Source organism: Anguilla rostrata, chromosome 8 (genome assembly GCF_018555375.3).
Source record: "Anguilla rostrata isolate EN2019 chromosome 8, ASM1855537v3, whole genome shotgun sequence".
In the NCBI taxonomy this organism is placed as follows: domain Eukaryota; kingdom Metazoa; phylum Chordata; class Actinopteri; order Anguilliformes; family Anguillidae; genus Anguilla; species Anguilla rostrata.
In genome coordinates, this window is record NC_057940.1 from 33,551,501 (window position 1) to 33,568,492 (window position 16,992).

At 41.6% G+C, this 16,992-nt stretch overlaps 1 protein-coding gene across 7 annotated transcripts in view; it reads left to right on the forward strand.

The window, feature by feature from the left end:
- irx4b (iroquois homeobox 4b) overlaps nucleotides 1-16,992 on the forward strand; it is a 134,216-nt gene that overhangs the window by 41,734 nt on the left and 75,490 nt on the right. The window lies entirely within an intron of this gene.

Below are 16,992 nucleotides of genomic sequence, written 5' to 3' on the forward strand. Positions count from 1 at the left end.
TACAGCCTGAACCAGCTTCTGCATGAACATAATTTATAGAGAACATTGTGCAGTTCTGGTGTTTAAATCAGTCTTTAACATCTAGACAGCTGGAATGAAGATGAGTGCTGTCAAAATTCCTTACTATGGTATTGGTAAGAAAGGTGTGTATATGGCAGGTATGTTCTCTGTCTAGCTTATCCACTACCGCTTTAAAAAAAAAAACTGATTTAATAAATAATTGGATTTGAAAAATAGATCATTTCCACACAAGCTGTCTGAGGGAGGTCATCGCTATGGCAATATGTTTGCAGAATTTAAATACAACATGGTGTCTTGTTTAAATGAGTAGGGAAATTGAGAGTACTCTCCACCGTCTGTCATAACGCTTCCCAGTTAATCAGCAAAGGAAAGACAGTAGCATTTGGCTAATATTATTATTATTACTTACTTCAGCGTGTGACAAAATAACAGGTTTCAGACATGTCCTTCAGCCCTTTATTTTCGTACGCTCCCCAAATCACAAGCAATACCATGTAAACAAATAAAATAGTGAGGGGGAGGGAAAAAAATGGCTTTCCATCTCAGTAGATTAATTAAAGTGGCTCCAACTTGGCATCGGCGGGTGAAAATTATGTGCATGAATAATATGACTAATTAAAAAGATGCAGATTAACAGGGAAATAATGTTAATGAGGAGCAGCCATTCCGCGCCGTATTTGCATAACACCGTCAATTTAAGGTTGCGAGGCTCGCGTGTGCATTGCATTAATAGAATTCAAAGGGCCTGCGCGGAGTGGTTGGGCTGGAGCCTCTGTCTGCGCGTGTGAGCTAATAACTGGCGTCCCTTTGGCAGATGCAGGGGTTATTCTCTCAAAGGCCCGCTGAAGTGCTGCCATGTGCCAGTGTGACCAGCTGTTGGCAACTCGGGTTGCCAGAGAAAGCACAAAGACAATTAATGATATTAGTTGGGTGGTTTCAATATTTATTTTTGTGGATTAATATATGGCAGCTGACTAGAATACATAATTAAGGGGTTCAATTAAATTAGAAACATTTTCATATTATGTGTGCCATGCATGTAAACACACACACACACACATTCTGTTCATGCTGTTCATACATACATACATATGCACTGTATATAATGATATAATTTTGATGATTTAACTTTGTAATTAGGATGTTTATATTGTTTTTATAGTTAACTGTCTGCAGCTTATTTTACCTCCCTGTATAATTACAAAGGCAGAGAAATACACTTAATGAGCACTGTAGTTTGGTTTGAGGACACAAGGGACATGAATCTTACTGTACCTGTGATTTCAAGAATCTCAAACTCCGCAGAACTTTCTGGCCAAAAAGTTTGTGTCTGTAGCACTACCAAAATGCCTCTCCGGTGCTTCCAAAATAGGTATGAAATAACTTTTTTTCTGCTTTTACTACCTATGTAATTGAATCTAAACTCCAAAAGCTCAGCTCACTTGTTTTACAACAGTGGTGCACAATCATGTACCAATCACTTCACCTGCTGATTTCACTAATTAACATTAATTTAAGGTGTGTTAATTAGTGAAACTTGCATGCTCTCGCCTCCATTGGGCACCACTTGTCTTGCCAACATCTTTCCAAGAAGTGTGCTTCACTTGTCTCTTAATTTTCTGCATTGATCCTACAGTATTAACATGAACTTATATAGACCATAAAATGCATTAAAGATGATTGAATCACGCCTATTGATATTGTTGCATTCACTGTGCTATGTATGTAATTTTTTCAGTGTTTTCCATTCCATCAGGCAAGAGACCTGACGTGCATTCAAGACGGCGAGTGTTAGCTAGCGTTCGCGAACATAATGACTAATAGCATATTCAAACTTTTTTCATGGCAAACGTTAGCTAATGTTACCTTACAATCTGAAAAGGTAGTCCGCCACGAACCAAAATGACTGCTGACAGGAAAGACTCAGAGAGAACAAAGGTTGCCTGTTTACCTCCTCAGCATATTGCTCAGTTCTATAGATGTCTTCATTGGTTGCGCTAGGCTACACAACAATACAGAGTGTACTAGAATAATATTTGTCATGTCAGGACCACTATCAGTGAAGTCCTCTAATATTGTGGAAGCCACTCTTTTCCTTTTTTAATCTCATTCATTTTGTGTTAATCGTGTTCATTGTGTTTATGATCGTATTTAATCGCATTCATTTTTATTAGGAATGCACTGGTGGCAAACTAAATGTTCATTTTAAGTTGTTCAACACGAACTGTTTGCTGCAAACTTAGTTTGGCTCGAATGTTCGTCATCTTGAACGCACGTCAGGAAAAAAGACATGTATTTTGCCATATTTGGGCAATAAATTAAACAAACTGACCGTTAAACAGATTCCATTGGACAGCGTATCGGGAACTAGTCATTTTTCAGTGGACTTGAAGCATAGACCCTGTTAAAACACTCAGGCACAGCCAGTCCATCTGAAAGGTCCTCACTGTGTCATGCTCAGCAAAGAGAGGATGGGAAGACACAAACTCTGTAGCTGTTCACACAAACAGCTGGTCGATAACTTAAACATGAGGCCACACAACACACTTTCTCTGGGCTACGGGGACTCCAGAGGCAGCGTACACAGTCTTGACATGCGGATGATGGATTGGCCATACATCTCAGCTCAAGCATACAAACAAAACATGGGGATCATATGTTATTACAGTACACTCCATGGATGGAAATTAGCAGATGCTGATTGCATTCCAACACTGACAGCATTCTGGAACAAAGGAGGAACATACACACAGGCCTTTGTCGTGATTATGTCCTTTTTCTACCCAGTCAATGTCATATAGTAGATTCTTTTATGGCCAACGCTGTGGTACATTGGTGCTGTCACATTACCTGCCAGGTCATGGCTTTTAATTTATCATGGACCTGTTTCAAAGCCACCAGAAGCAGGACTGTAGAAAAATGTACCCTGACATTGGTATGAATGGGGCACACACTCTGACCACAAATAACACGGAGCTGATAGATTTATGCATGACTGCTCCTCACAACGGCAGAAAGTGAAGTAGCCTGAGGTCTTCTCATCCTAGCCTATCCCACCCCTTTTCACTGCCTGCTTACTGTCCAAAAGCTGCTGTCAAACCATGCTCCTTGTGGTATCCTTTTCAAAATGCAGCACTTGCATTTTGGGACTTCTTTTTTTCCTCTTGTTGTGCTTCCATGATTGTGGAGGTAGCAGTTTGTGGTCAGATTAAATAAACACTCATGCCCCTGCCACTGCTCAAAATATTCATCTTCTGCTTCAGCCCAACTTGCACCGATAGCTCGATGTTTGCTTTCTTCGCATTATATCCATCTCATTCCGTGACTCTTACCTTTTGGCAAGTTTCTCTGGGAAGCACTAACAGTTTACAGTGGAAAGCACTCACAGTTTACTGTTTCTGATGAGCAAACACTTCTTTTGATGAGATATTTTTCACTTTCAGCAGGCAGGCCTTCACTGCTGGCAAAACCCAGCACTGAACAGGAATTGGCAAAAATGTAAAAGATAATTGGTATCTGCTCCCAATTTGTTAAGGTGCTTGCAAGAGCCAATGCTGTAAGACCTGGTGCATTTTTCAATCAAAGGCATTAATCTGAGTTATGTTTTCAGAGTGCATGTGCTGTATTTTGCCAAGAACTGAGGAAAACTAGCAAACTTACAACGGGGAATAAAATTGTATTGTGTGTACAAGGCATTCCTACTTTCACATTCAATATCATGACAGATATGTTTTACATGATACTATATTGGTGGTTGGTTACCAGGATGCAACTGCAGATAACTAGCTACGTTATAGATAGTTACCTTATCTAAAATCGCGTACGTCCTGCTTAAGATATTCTTCCCATTGGCAACATTACATGAGAATGCCACAGTAGTTGAACGCAACTGTGGAATAGTGTATTATAATGTATTATGCTATTTTGGTGCGTCAATTACTGTTTGAGGGGCTGGTCAGACATACACAAGGTAGTTTAGAGGCTGTTCCTATTCTCCGCTATTGAAGGTGACCAGGATCCCTTTTATCGTGGTCTTATTTTCGATGCTGATTTTGAGCAGCCGCACCTTAATGCAACCCTTTATGGCGGAGGTCTGCCTTTTCTGACTCCAGTAATGAGGCCTCCGGGGCTTGCAGGGTAACCTTTGAATGCAGCGTTTATTGTGGATTTCAGCAACGGGAACCAACAGAGGGGCTTAGCTGGCATATTCTCGGCTGCCTGACATAGCTGCTCTCTGTGACAGAAAAACAGATAGATGAGGAAACGGTTTGTGTTTTGAAAATGAACTGGAATAGCTTTGGGAAGAAAGCCCTTCAAATGCAGAACTTTCAAGCACTTGTGGGAAAGAAAAAAAAAACTCCCTCCCACAGCATTGCAGTTTAGTGCATATGTGTCAAAGGGTTAAAAATAACATTGTTTGATATGGCAAAAAACAAGCACAAGTGGATTTCTACTGCAGAAAAGTGGGGTAATTTGCATTTTAAAAAGTAAATTAAAAAGTAAGAGTTCCAAGTAAATGCATTGGAACTATTCAGTCAGTCAGCTTTCAAAGCACATTATTATTCATTTTCCAAATGCCTGATTTATAATAACGGAGACAGAAATTAAGTTGGAATTATAATAAAACCCATGACTGCAATTTGCACAGTGACACTAGGTTTGGATGGGTAATGATTTTATAATATGGCAATTTGCATAAGTAGCCGTGGAATGGCGCATCATCCTCGGTCCCACACAACGGCACCCCCCAACTCCGTACATCAGAGCTCTGAGGTATGTAAAACCACAGTGCTAATTAAGAAGCCATTTACAGGGTGTCGCTCGGTAGGGTGGTCCCCCCTGCGCCCCCCCCCCCCGCACCCCCCTGCGCTGACCTCACGGAAGAGGAGCCATCTCTGAAGTTCTCCCGCACGCGAGTGGAAACACAACGAGTAGCCGGGAGGGAATCATTAAAAATAATTTACACAAACTTTCATTTATTTGATCTTTTGATAGCTTTGTGCCCTTCCCCCCTCCCCTCCCCCTCCCCTCCACCCAAACCCCCCTGTTCCCCCTGCTTGGATGTGCAGTTTCAGCCCCTGCCATTTGTAAAGTGTCAGGAGGGAGCTGGAACGGCGAGCACCTAAGTGGTTAATTAAGAGCTGTTCATGCGCCTCTGGAGCCCCATGAAACAGCCCTCTGATGTCTGCCATGTGTCGAGTGTCTCACAGGCAGAAGCCATATGAGGTAGCCGCCATGGCCGGCTAATTACCGCCGAGGAGAAGTGGCTGAGAGAGACCCCCTTCAGTGAGCCCTCGCCTAGAAACGCTCCCGCTCGCACCTGACCAATAAGAAGCTTCGCTGCTGCCTTACGCTCCAGCTCACACAGGGAGGCTACTGGGCTGTCTGTGTTTACAAAAGAAATGGTCAGCGTTAAATCTGCTGCTACGTTTCATCCAGTACTGAAGATATCAACTGTCCAGCTGAATTTAACTTGCTCGTAACTCGCTGGAGTAACGCTGACCGATGCTCTGTATGGAGTGCTTTGTGTGTAAAATATTGAATTGCTCACATATTTTCGGAAGGTCATCCTCCAGAGAAAGGATTTGTGAGAATCATCCCCATTGTCATTTGAGGTTTAAACACTGAGATTATTGCTGCACAGAGACCAGGATACTCATCGATATACCCCAAGACAATTTTCTGCATTTTTATCCGAAGGCCATTTTGTAACAGCAAGTGCGGGCTAAGAATGTATATGATATAATTTAAATCCTGCTCATAATTACTTGATATATAATATGAAAAAAAATATTGAATTATACTATTTTTGCAGGGACTTCCCTTCAAAAAAATCAATAACATATTTGATAGTCTATTTTGTCACGCTGCTGAAATGGTCTGACTGGAGCAGTCAGTCATGGGGACTGGTGCTTTTGTACAAAGTGCTGATTGAGGTTAAAAGCAGATTCAGAAAAAATGAAGGGATGGAAGCTTTTTATTTTCACAGCCATTGTAGTTTGAACTGCAGGAAATAAAGCAGCTTATTTCCTGTGCAGGCTGCATGCCTCTCCCAGCTGCATGTTCCGTATGTCTGTCCTATTTAATGCTGATAAATATCTGGGAGTAATCACTAATGAAGGGCTTTTATCATAGTAGCTATTCATGGTGTTTCACATTCATATATGTATATATGCGGTCTATGGATACCGCTATGCATGTCTGAATGTCTAATGTCATTATATGTCGTAGAACAAATGCAGAAATACATTATAAATAATACAGGTGTCACATTATTGTACACCGTTCATTCTGCTATAACCAAACTTACAGTATGGCCCTGTATCGCCATCCATTACCGATTGTGCAGCTTATCTGTAATAGAGGTGTACAGTTCATATGATTTAGTTAAACGCACGCAAATTCCAGTCATTTTCTCTGAAGTCATGACGGCTCTTGCTTTGGTGCCAGCCAGAGCGGTGCCACTTCCCATTTTGTCTGCTAGACGACTGTGCTGTTTGAGGCTTTGGGGAATTTCTTAGAAGCCGTCGGGGAGAGGTAAACATGGGAGGGCACATCCCTCGTACTCGCACCGAAAAGAAAGAGGGGAAAGCCGCATAATGCACCTTAATGCTCGGCCCTAATCTGCGCAGCTGTCGTATAATTGTTTGTGTACTATGAACACATGATTACCAGCTTTAAGAGTGTTTTGGTGGTCTGTGCATCTGAGGACACAAAGAAAAATGAATTGATTATATTATATAGATTTTTTTTAAATTTAATTGCTATTTGGGTGCGCAGGCGTATTTATGGACAACAACGACAGACTTTGTTCAAACCGGGCTTGATGACTGGGGGAATTTTTTTTGCTCCTTTTCTGCACTTGGCTTTTCTTGCCTTTGATGCGTACGATAGTTCTGTAAGCTCTGGAGTGCAATCTAAAGCTCGTGGCGGATTTAACCCTCTCAAGTCCAAATGTTGAAATAAGTTTGATGAAAAGAAATCTACAGAAGGTTGACATTATCTCCTGCAGCAGGAGAATTACTACTTACTTAGTATTATAACTTTTTCTGTCTTTGAGGCATAACTTGAAATGACAATTAAAAAAAAAATAATTTCCAGTATTCACTTTGCCATTTTTCATTACTAGAACTCTGTAAACCAGGGGTTGGAAGTCATAATTTGCAAAATACTACTACTACTACTAATAATAATAATAATAATCATAATAATAATAATCATAATAATAATAACAATACAAGACTGGCTTACCATTATTGACTTTCCTGGTGCTCAATGACCATTTGTACTGGCATATATTAAAATACTTCAGAGAGTGATTATGTTCTTGTAAAATATTGTTTACAGATATGTGAAATAATATCAACATAATGCAATCAGCAATAGTTAGACTATTAGGACCTTATTAATCTAGAAACTTCAGCCACATATACTTATGAAGGTCAAGCCAAAATGCAAAACACACTAATACTACATAAGACACTAAATTAGACATTAATATCACATTAATGACATCAGTGAATTGTTGTTTTTCCAAGATTTATGCATCTCATTGTGTGTTATGTGCTGTAAGTATTACAAAATCATAGATGCAACCAAACCTACCCTTTCCCACTCATAAAGTTGCTACATAAAGCAAAAGAACATGATATTTTTTGCTGTTCCTGCCAATTGAAGACGTCCATATGTTTTAATGTAAATAACCATAACAGAGTCACCATAACAGAGTCTTGAATCAATATGCTGTTGCTTTTGAAAATGTGTGCCTTTAAAAAGAGCTGTGTAGTGAGAGGCAGTCTGGTCAGGCAGAATCAAGAATGCATCTGGGGAAGAACGGGAGGCCTCTGCTCTATCAGGGACAGTCGCCGTGGAGATTGCCTCGCAGTTTGCAAAGTTTCTTTCTCTCTTGATGCCTGGCTGTAATTGCATTTTCCCCTCTCAGTAACTAAAGGTATTTGTGTGCTTGCCAAGTGGCAGGTAACAGAAACAAACCAAAATAAATTATTTTAAAAAATATATATTTTTAAAATGAGATCAGGGTGAGGAAAATTAAATGCCATGTTTAGAACGGGATCTTTATCTTTATTAAGAGAATGTTTTCTTACCAAGCTTTGCTTGAAAATATTTTCGTAACTTGACACATTACTCTGTATGACCAGTATTCATTGAGTTTGGGTTGGTAATGGAGTAAAAGTCTCCATTACAGTAAATAATAACAGATTCTTTATTAATTGCCAATAGAACACAGTGGTAATGTACAGGAAATAATCAGTTCATGGATCAGTTGTTTCAAGGATGAATTAATTAAATGCAGTAGCTTTTCTCGTTATTATACAAACCGATTGTCTTTACAAAGCTCATTTGACGCCACTGATGGATTTGTCAAAGGGAGGAACTAAAACGACAATAATTAAGTAGCCTATGTTAATATTTTCCCGCTCCGCCATCTCTCCGGTCCAGGAGACCGGCGTGCAATTACGCTCTGAACACTTCCCCTGCTATAAGAGCGGCGTTTTACACGGGTCAGCCGCTTCATGACAGAGAAATGGAAGGTGCGTGTCACACGGGAGATTTATGCTGCCCATTCGCTCACGTTCGCAGGCCGCTGAATAACCCGCCGTTTGAATAGTGATGGCAGCCCGTATCAGCGCGGCTCCAGCCCCTACCCCCACCACCGCCCCCCCCCCCCCCCCCAGATTACCGACTGCCAGCCACGAATTTCATTTCCAGAAAGTACGAGAAAAAAAAAGGTGAAATTACCTCTGACCGCTTATTGATTTTTGCTTAACAGAGGCCCGCGTAACAGCTCTATTGCTGTCATAATGACGAGCGGAATGGTTTTAATTAAGCTATTATGACGGCGATAATAGAGCTGTCTCATTTGCTTAGCTCGAGATTGACTTATCTCTCCGGTGCACATCACAGCAGCTGAAATGTGGGATGTGCGTGGAGAGATTAGCACCGGGAAGACCCAGATGCCTGAATTACTTCCACTTTATAACGCACGGATGAATGTAGCCGAGAACACTCGCCTCCCTTTTTATCAAATTACACGCTTGCATTTCCTTTAACACAGTGAAATTAATCCATTAATGGCTTTGAGGTGTCATTATATAACCGCACCACAAAACAATGACACAAGACCGTGTCTTAGTAACTTCTGTTTGGAAATATCAGTTCCTGGGTTATGGAAATAAGCTGGGGATGAGTAATGATTTGTGCAAAGATACTGTATTGATATTTGTATAGTTCTAAGTACAGATTTGGATTTAAGAGGATCGCTCACTGCACAGCTATTCAGTAAAATGTCACTGTGTGTTCTGTCACTGCCCTTCTTTGTCTCTTTGAAATTTTCAAAACAGATTAGATTGTCACCCATTGGTGTGTTTTGTGATAGTCTTAAATCTGCACTGCATTATTTCACCTTCAGATAGCAAATGCAATTTGTGAAACTTCAGTTGAAAATAAATTCTAATGTAAAATGTGCGACGGATTGTATGAACCTCAAAGAGTTATATGTACAATTTCCAATTAATTGAAATGTATGGCATTCTGCTTTTCTCATTCTTAATTGTTTTTACACATAAATGAGATGAACAAAAATATGACAATGCCGTAGAATTGCCAATTTTGAGATGCAAGCTTGCTGGCTTAGTCTCCATTGAGGAGAAATCCAAGCAATTCATAAGCTCCAAATACAGTTGGCACTTCTTTCCAGTTCATCTGGAAAGAAGCAGAAAAATATATTTTTTGTAGGCAGGATGAAGCACAGCAGTACCATGAGTTGATTACTTCTGGAAAGACATCAGAATGCATGTTTTTGTTTTTCATTCTGTCTTGAAGTGTTCTGCGGGGTGCGCTTGTCACTAGAGGTTCGACCAGTCTACGGCAAACATAAATCCCCTGAACCAAGAATGAGTTTATGATGTGACCTTTTTGTCCCTACTAAGATGTTATCCCGATATACAAGGTTTTGAAAGTCAGTTTCTTAATACTGCAGTCTAAATCATGATGGAGGTCCAGTATCACTGGGTATAGGCAGCTCAGACACCACCTCTGCACTAAGTAGATGATCATAGAAGCAGATTATTTAAACCCCAGAAGATCGAATGCATCAACATGTTTACATCATATTTTAACTATAAATACATCTCTCTCTCAACTATAAATGCAGCTCTCTCTCACTCACTCTTTCTCTCAGAGCATTAATGTAAACTCATCATTCTATTTAACCATAACTAAATCAAAAGCATTGACTACATAGTGTACTCTCACTTTCTTGACCATCATATACTCAAATGAACCGTATGAAATTTCTGTGAGCTCTGCCTCCATCACCTGCCTGAGGGAGAATGATTAAACTGTAGTCAACATCTTTTATGTCATCCGTGTTTTGTGGGCAGGGTGCAGCGCGCACCCTACCCCTCAATGTCTAATGCATTCACAGCCCGCCAAATATAGCTCGGAAAGGTGTCAGAGTCAACACAGTCTGTTACTGATAGGCCATTATGAGAGGCCATGAATCACAGCGCTTCACACGGAACATTAACGTTCCTGTGATCATTTCTGCATTGCCATCTCTTCACCATAGACTCCAACTCATGAGAAAAGCTTGTGCGTGTACAATGATATTTTCTTTAAAACCAAAATTTTTGCAAGTATGACACAGACTTCCGATTGCTGACTGCAGAAGACAACAATAAAGAAGTCCTAGAACTTGGATGTTGCCGATGCCCTAGTCTGTAAACTTAAAAACTTTATTTGTGACATATTTGTAGGATTAGCTCAAACAGAGATGTGGCATCCATGTCTCTGAGACCAGTGAAAAGACACGTGACTGTCCAAGTTCTACAAGCGGAGTGGGACACGTCTGCAACGTGGCAACCAGAAAGTGTGAATCACTGTGGAATGGCTTACAATCCGTCCAGACTTGGCAACACTTGCTTTTGAGCTTGTGATCGTGTTGTTGATCAATGTTGTTGTTTATAAAATGGTAGTCAGCATAAACTGCGTTATTTATTTTCATTTTAAAAAATTGCTCATTTAATTTATTTGACAAAATGTCCACTTATGGCCATAAGTACGACAATTACCATCTAATTTAGCAAAATTAATTGCCTGTCTGAAAAGGTTATTTATAAGGAAGCACAGCTATTTTATTTTTTTTCTGTATGGGCATAGTTTTTTATTTCCTGTCTGAAAAGTGGAAGCTAAGAAGTCACGACCGGAAAACGTAGCCGGTTCCAAAGCTGAGGCGGACGTCTTTTTGACCGTCGGTGACTTACAGTCTTCCTCACAGCGCCATCGCTTCGTCCTGAGAATACCTCGTCTCCCCGCTCCTTCGCCGCCGAAGCTCCTCTCATTACGCGGCATTAATGACACTCCGGTTACCGCGGCTCTCCGGTAGCGCGCCGCCGCGACGGGCTGACATTTCGTGACATTTTCCCATCTAATTACTGCGCAAATAATTAAGCGTGTCCTCATCGCCAGCCCGCGCGAGTGAATGCCGCCCGTCAGCGCCGGTGATTGATGACACTCCTGGAGACTTTATCTAATGGGTCCTGCCAAGAAACCTTGGAGGGAAATTTCATTAGAACGAACAATGCAAATTCGGCAGCCGGCTCATCCAGTTATGCGCCCGAGCGATGCGCGCGTCAAGGCGAATGTGACAAGGAGAGCGAAAATATTAGCATTTTGCGGAGCGGGCGGAAGGGGATATCAGAGCGAGAGGATGACAGGCCTAATTATTATGGCTCATGGAGGCCGAGACAGCTGTTTCGGGTGTCCCAAACAAGCCTGTCACGCAGGTAACTGAGCAGGTCTGCGTGCGAGTCTGTATCCGACAGTGCACCGAGATGACTACCTCTAATGACAAATCCTATTGTCGCCGCCGTGCCTTGAGAACGTTGTAGTGCCAGAGTGCATTTTATGCGAGACAGTTAACACTTTGCTACATAAATTATATGCTCGGAATTAATTTGTGCCACTTAGTTGCTTTTGTCACCGCCATTTATTGACTATGATACTGAGTTAATTGTGAATACCACACACATGCGGAAATCAGACATCACTTTTTTATAAGCTATATGATATATTTATATGTATATCTTAATATATATTATTGTTTTATACGGCAGTCGTTTATAATAATAATCATAATTATGTAGGTGACTAGGTTATACAGTGTTTTCATTTCACACCAATATAGTTGTATTGTATAGTCCTTAAAGGCAGAACGAATGTGTGGGATCGACCATTTTCTCATCTTATATGCCATATGGAAGTTGAACAGGCTATATAATAACCCACAATGATCAAGATGTCCACGGTTACCAACACTAAAATTTATCATGTCTTCCAGTGTTTGAGTTTAGGGGATCACAGGTCACTATTGTCTTAGACTTTACTTTTTTCCTAATCGCCAAGACATGCCCATGGTGGCTGTGACTGTGGTCCCCCAGAAACAGGTGAGGAGAAATCTCTGAAGACATCAAAGTGTGCCCTTGGATTCTGCTTTAGAGTACACTGACACCGTTTCAAGCCATGCGAGATTCAGGGTACAAAATAACTCAGAAAACTGTGAGAAGCAGAGAACTCAATGCCTTTAGGCACTCCTCGGAGTATACTGTATACATTCAGTTAGGAAGTGCTTGTAATTGCAACCAAGGACTGAACAGAGTGCAAAAATATAGTTTCAGTACTATACAACATATTGTGCCAATGCACAGGAGTTTATTCCTATGTTCATTCTAGCTCTAAGAATGAACAGTGATATGGCAATTGCACATAATTTTGTAGTTGTAAAAAGAAAATGTGTCACACATCTGGCAGTGTAATAGTCCTTGTCCATGTCATAGCCCAGTCTGCAGTAGTCCTTGTCCATGTCATAGCCCAGTCTGCAGTAGTCTCTGTCCTTGTCATAGCCCAGTCTGCAGTAGTCGCTGTCCTTGTCATAGCCTAGCCTGGAGTAGTCGCTGTCCTTGTCATAGCCTGGCCTGGAGTAGTCGCTGTCCTTGTCATAGCCTAGCCTGGAGTAGTCGCCGTCCTTGTCATAGCCTGGCCTGGAGTAGTCGCTGTCCTTGTCATAGCCCAGTCTGCATCCTTTCCCTTGTTGCTGGATGTATTCCTAATGCATTTATGAATGTTTCTGGTAGCAGGGAAGAAAAAAAAGCTGTTCTGCCATCCAGATTCCCTTCACTCCCTGAGTGTGAAAGACTCCTGTCTATTGACCAGGGCCTTGTGTTCACTATGTGAACTAACCTGTGTTCTTGGCTAGAAATAGCTGTACAAAATAAGTATTGTATCTTACTGAACTTGTGTTTTGTAGTTGACCATGAAATGTACTTTTGTACATCGCTTTGGATAAAAGCGTCTGCCAAATAAATGTAATGTAATGTAACCTGGGTCAGCAAATTCTGAACGTCTTTTTTGAAATTCCTTTAGAATCTTCCACTATACTGTGGGAATGGCAGCCCCATTTTATGAGCCATGTATACTAATGGCTTGGTGGTAGAACTGTCCATGTGACTCATTTGTGCATCATTTAAGATCCGTGGTCCAGCAGCAGAAATGAGAACTGGCAAAATAGCTTCATTAAATGATTTGATTGGCTTAATTAAGCTATCAGTAAGTGATAAAGAAAATCTCCCTTTAAAATAGGAAACACTGACAAATGAACACAAGTGAATTAATTGAGGACCAATCTTTCCCTGTCTGACTGAGTGCTCTAGTGCTCTTATTACTTTCAATTAGTCACAGTAACAAAGACTGGCTATTAAACCTTTGGATGGTCTGGACTTTAATGGATTACTCCCTAAATTGATTTCTACTAATATGTTATGGATTACTTGCCAGTTATTTTAAATGCATTACATGATGAAGGAAATGCCTATTGCTTGTCCTGCATGTTTCCACACCAAAAATAGCTGAATGTGTGTGAGGTATATTTAAGAATAAACATTCATTTGTGACTGTTCTGTGGTCCGCTTTATTATCTAAAGCAATGAGGATCACAGTGCTTCTCTCTCAGGAACATATTGATTGCACACTGCACTGAGTTGCGACATCTCTCTCTCTATATATATATATATCCCTCTCTCTCTCTCTACCTCTCTCTCTCTTTCACCCCGCCTCTCTCTCTCTCTCTCTCCACCCCCCTCTCTCTATCTCTATCTCTCTCTCGCACCGCAAAGTCTGAGTCTGATTTCAATCCAGGTCCCTGGAGCTATGGATTGGCAGTGCAGTGAGGCTAGATTTCAGACATAAATGAATATGAAATAACATTGTACAAATCTCTCAAATGCACTGCACAGGTAAGTGAGAACTTCATGCTAAATATCAACCATTATAAATTATTAATGCGCGCCTTATGAAGAATTTATTAAGATGTGCGTGCTAGAGCAGTCTCTGTGTCACAACATAAGTGGTTAATTCACATATGATTTAGCCTTTGACTTGACATAACAAAAGCTCAAAGTTTTCAGAATGTAAGCAATAATAAGAGAATTAAGATGTTATTATAAAGCACCTACGGTTAGCTTTCGTGTCAGTTGACATTGCCTTAGTTCAGCATGCCAGCAATGTCAAAGTGATACTTCTTGGCCAAAACCGTCTTTATACACCAAATATTGTGAGACTATTAATTATTTGTAACATACTTCTCCACTTTTCTGCTGTCTTGGAATCAGAAATTATGGTGTGCCCTCAGGTCCCCCTTGCGAAAGAGATTTCGATCTCATTTGGGTTTTTCTTGGTTAAATAAAGATTAAATAAATTAAAAAAAAAAAAAAATGTCACCACAATGCTACCCACACTCACCACCAAAGCATATGAATATACATTACATTAACCAATATATGTATCCACACACCGGTAACTCTTTTCCGCAACACAGGCCACACAGAGTACTACAGTTGATTTACTAGTCACAGGGTTAGCGTTTGAGGTAGCTAATTATGACATACAGTAGTATAGTCTCAAATGAGTGATGGCTTGGCTGAAGAACTGAGGCTGTGTTTGTATTGAGCTAAGCTAAGGCTGCCACTTGGGCTATAGAATAATCCCCATTTTTACAGAAAGAAAGCTAAATTAGCTTAAGCTTTAAAACTGGTCACCAATTGTGCTTTGTATCTAGAACCTTGCATGTTACCACATACACAATTGTGCTGAATTAAACCAGCTTGGGAGTGGATACATGTTGACGTCCTTTTTCATTCTGGCTCTAACCACAGTCTAAATGTGCATTTGTCATCACATATTCAGAGTGTATCATGGAAATGTGAAGCAATGCAATATTCATGCCCCAGCTCATCTTATATTCTCAAGGATGGCAGAAGCAATGAGAGGTTCACCTGATCTGCATGTGTCATTCAGGCGGTCTTGTCTTCACTTGTGTTCTATAAACATTTTGGGGTCAATAGATGATTAATATTTACCGTCAGCGCAGATAAGAGGCGACAGGCCGAGCCGGAAGGAGAATGCCGATTGGCCGCTTCTCGGAGGTGGACAAAGTTTGGCAGATGGTGCTGTCGATTCGGTTCCGCCTTTGTTCCTCCACGCGCGCGGCAGAGTCCTTTAAAATTAACCAGCCCATGCATTATATATGGGCTAAAAGCATGCGACACGAGCAACAAAGTATCAGAGGGGTTCAGCTTCTGTAAACAACCGGCAGCCATTGTGCGCATGTGATTTTACACGCGTGGCCCACGTTTCCAGTAAATCCGACTGCTAGTACACGGAGGGGACGAGGCCCTGGAATTCAGGCTGTCGACAGAGTTTGATAATTAGTGGCGCAGTATACGACGATGTTGTGACCCATCGCGGTGCGTAGCTCAGCCCACGACTGCATCATGTATTACGTGCTACTAAATAAGTGAAGGAACAGCTGGTCTAATTCACTATTAAAAAGGTTTAGTGTTTTCAACAGCTATCGCATGTACCTAGCATCGAGACGGGGATATCTCTCCGAGACCCACTTGCCAACAGAACCACCTAAGAAAAATCCACAAACAGACTTTAATTTAAAAATGCAAAGGCTTTGGAGATTGCGCTGGTTGGTTTATTTATTAAATGAAGCATGGACGTGAAAGTCAGTGTGGAATATACTGTTCCAGAGGAGTGAGGAAACCCAACATGACCACGGGTCACGGCCAAGACGCTCCAACATCTGTGCACCCCAAACAAATAAGAATCCAGGAAAAATAAACACGTTTGTGCTATATGAAGATGTGGCTACGGGACAAATGGATGGATGAGGAGGGTTCCTCCTCCACAAGTGCAAACAGAGGGAGTCTTGTCAGCGCCTCAGATGAAAACTGATCTTAGATCAGCACTGCTACTCTGAGACGCTTGATGAAAACAGGCCCAGGTATTTATGGGGGCCCCTTGGCAAGCTAATTCACAGCTGGCTATCGCTCAGCACCTCACTGCTCTCCTCATTGGAACGGCGCCGAACCGTTTTCCTTCTGAGGAAGCAGAACATAAAAACGTTGCATTTGGCACTAAAATTTTACCCAGTCAGGGCGCGCGCGTTTCCGTGACAGCGGTCGGACGACGCATCCCCATTAACGGCTCGCCGGCAGCTCGTTCAAACATGGCTGTCACCCGCGCGGGGGGAGAAAGCGCTCATTTGCGGCGGCCCCGGACGGCTGCGCCCGCGTCGAATCCCGGCCCTTCAGCCGAGTTTTAACGAGAGCCAAAGTTGTTTTCTGGCGCAAGCGGAAGATGGGAGAGCGGAAGAGAGAAGACGCGTGTGAAGCCGCACGCTTCAGAAGGCTGAAGTTTATATGGAACAGCGCGTCTCCTCCACCGCTGATGAGCTGTAATGCGGCCCTTCAAGTGCCTGACAAACCGTCCGCTCTGGCACAAACAGCAGCCTGGAAACGATGTCTCCCGTGGGCTGATTTGCATGATGACAGGATGTAGAAGTATCATAAACTACCCCAGCGCAGATTGTCTTTGCACCAAATGAAG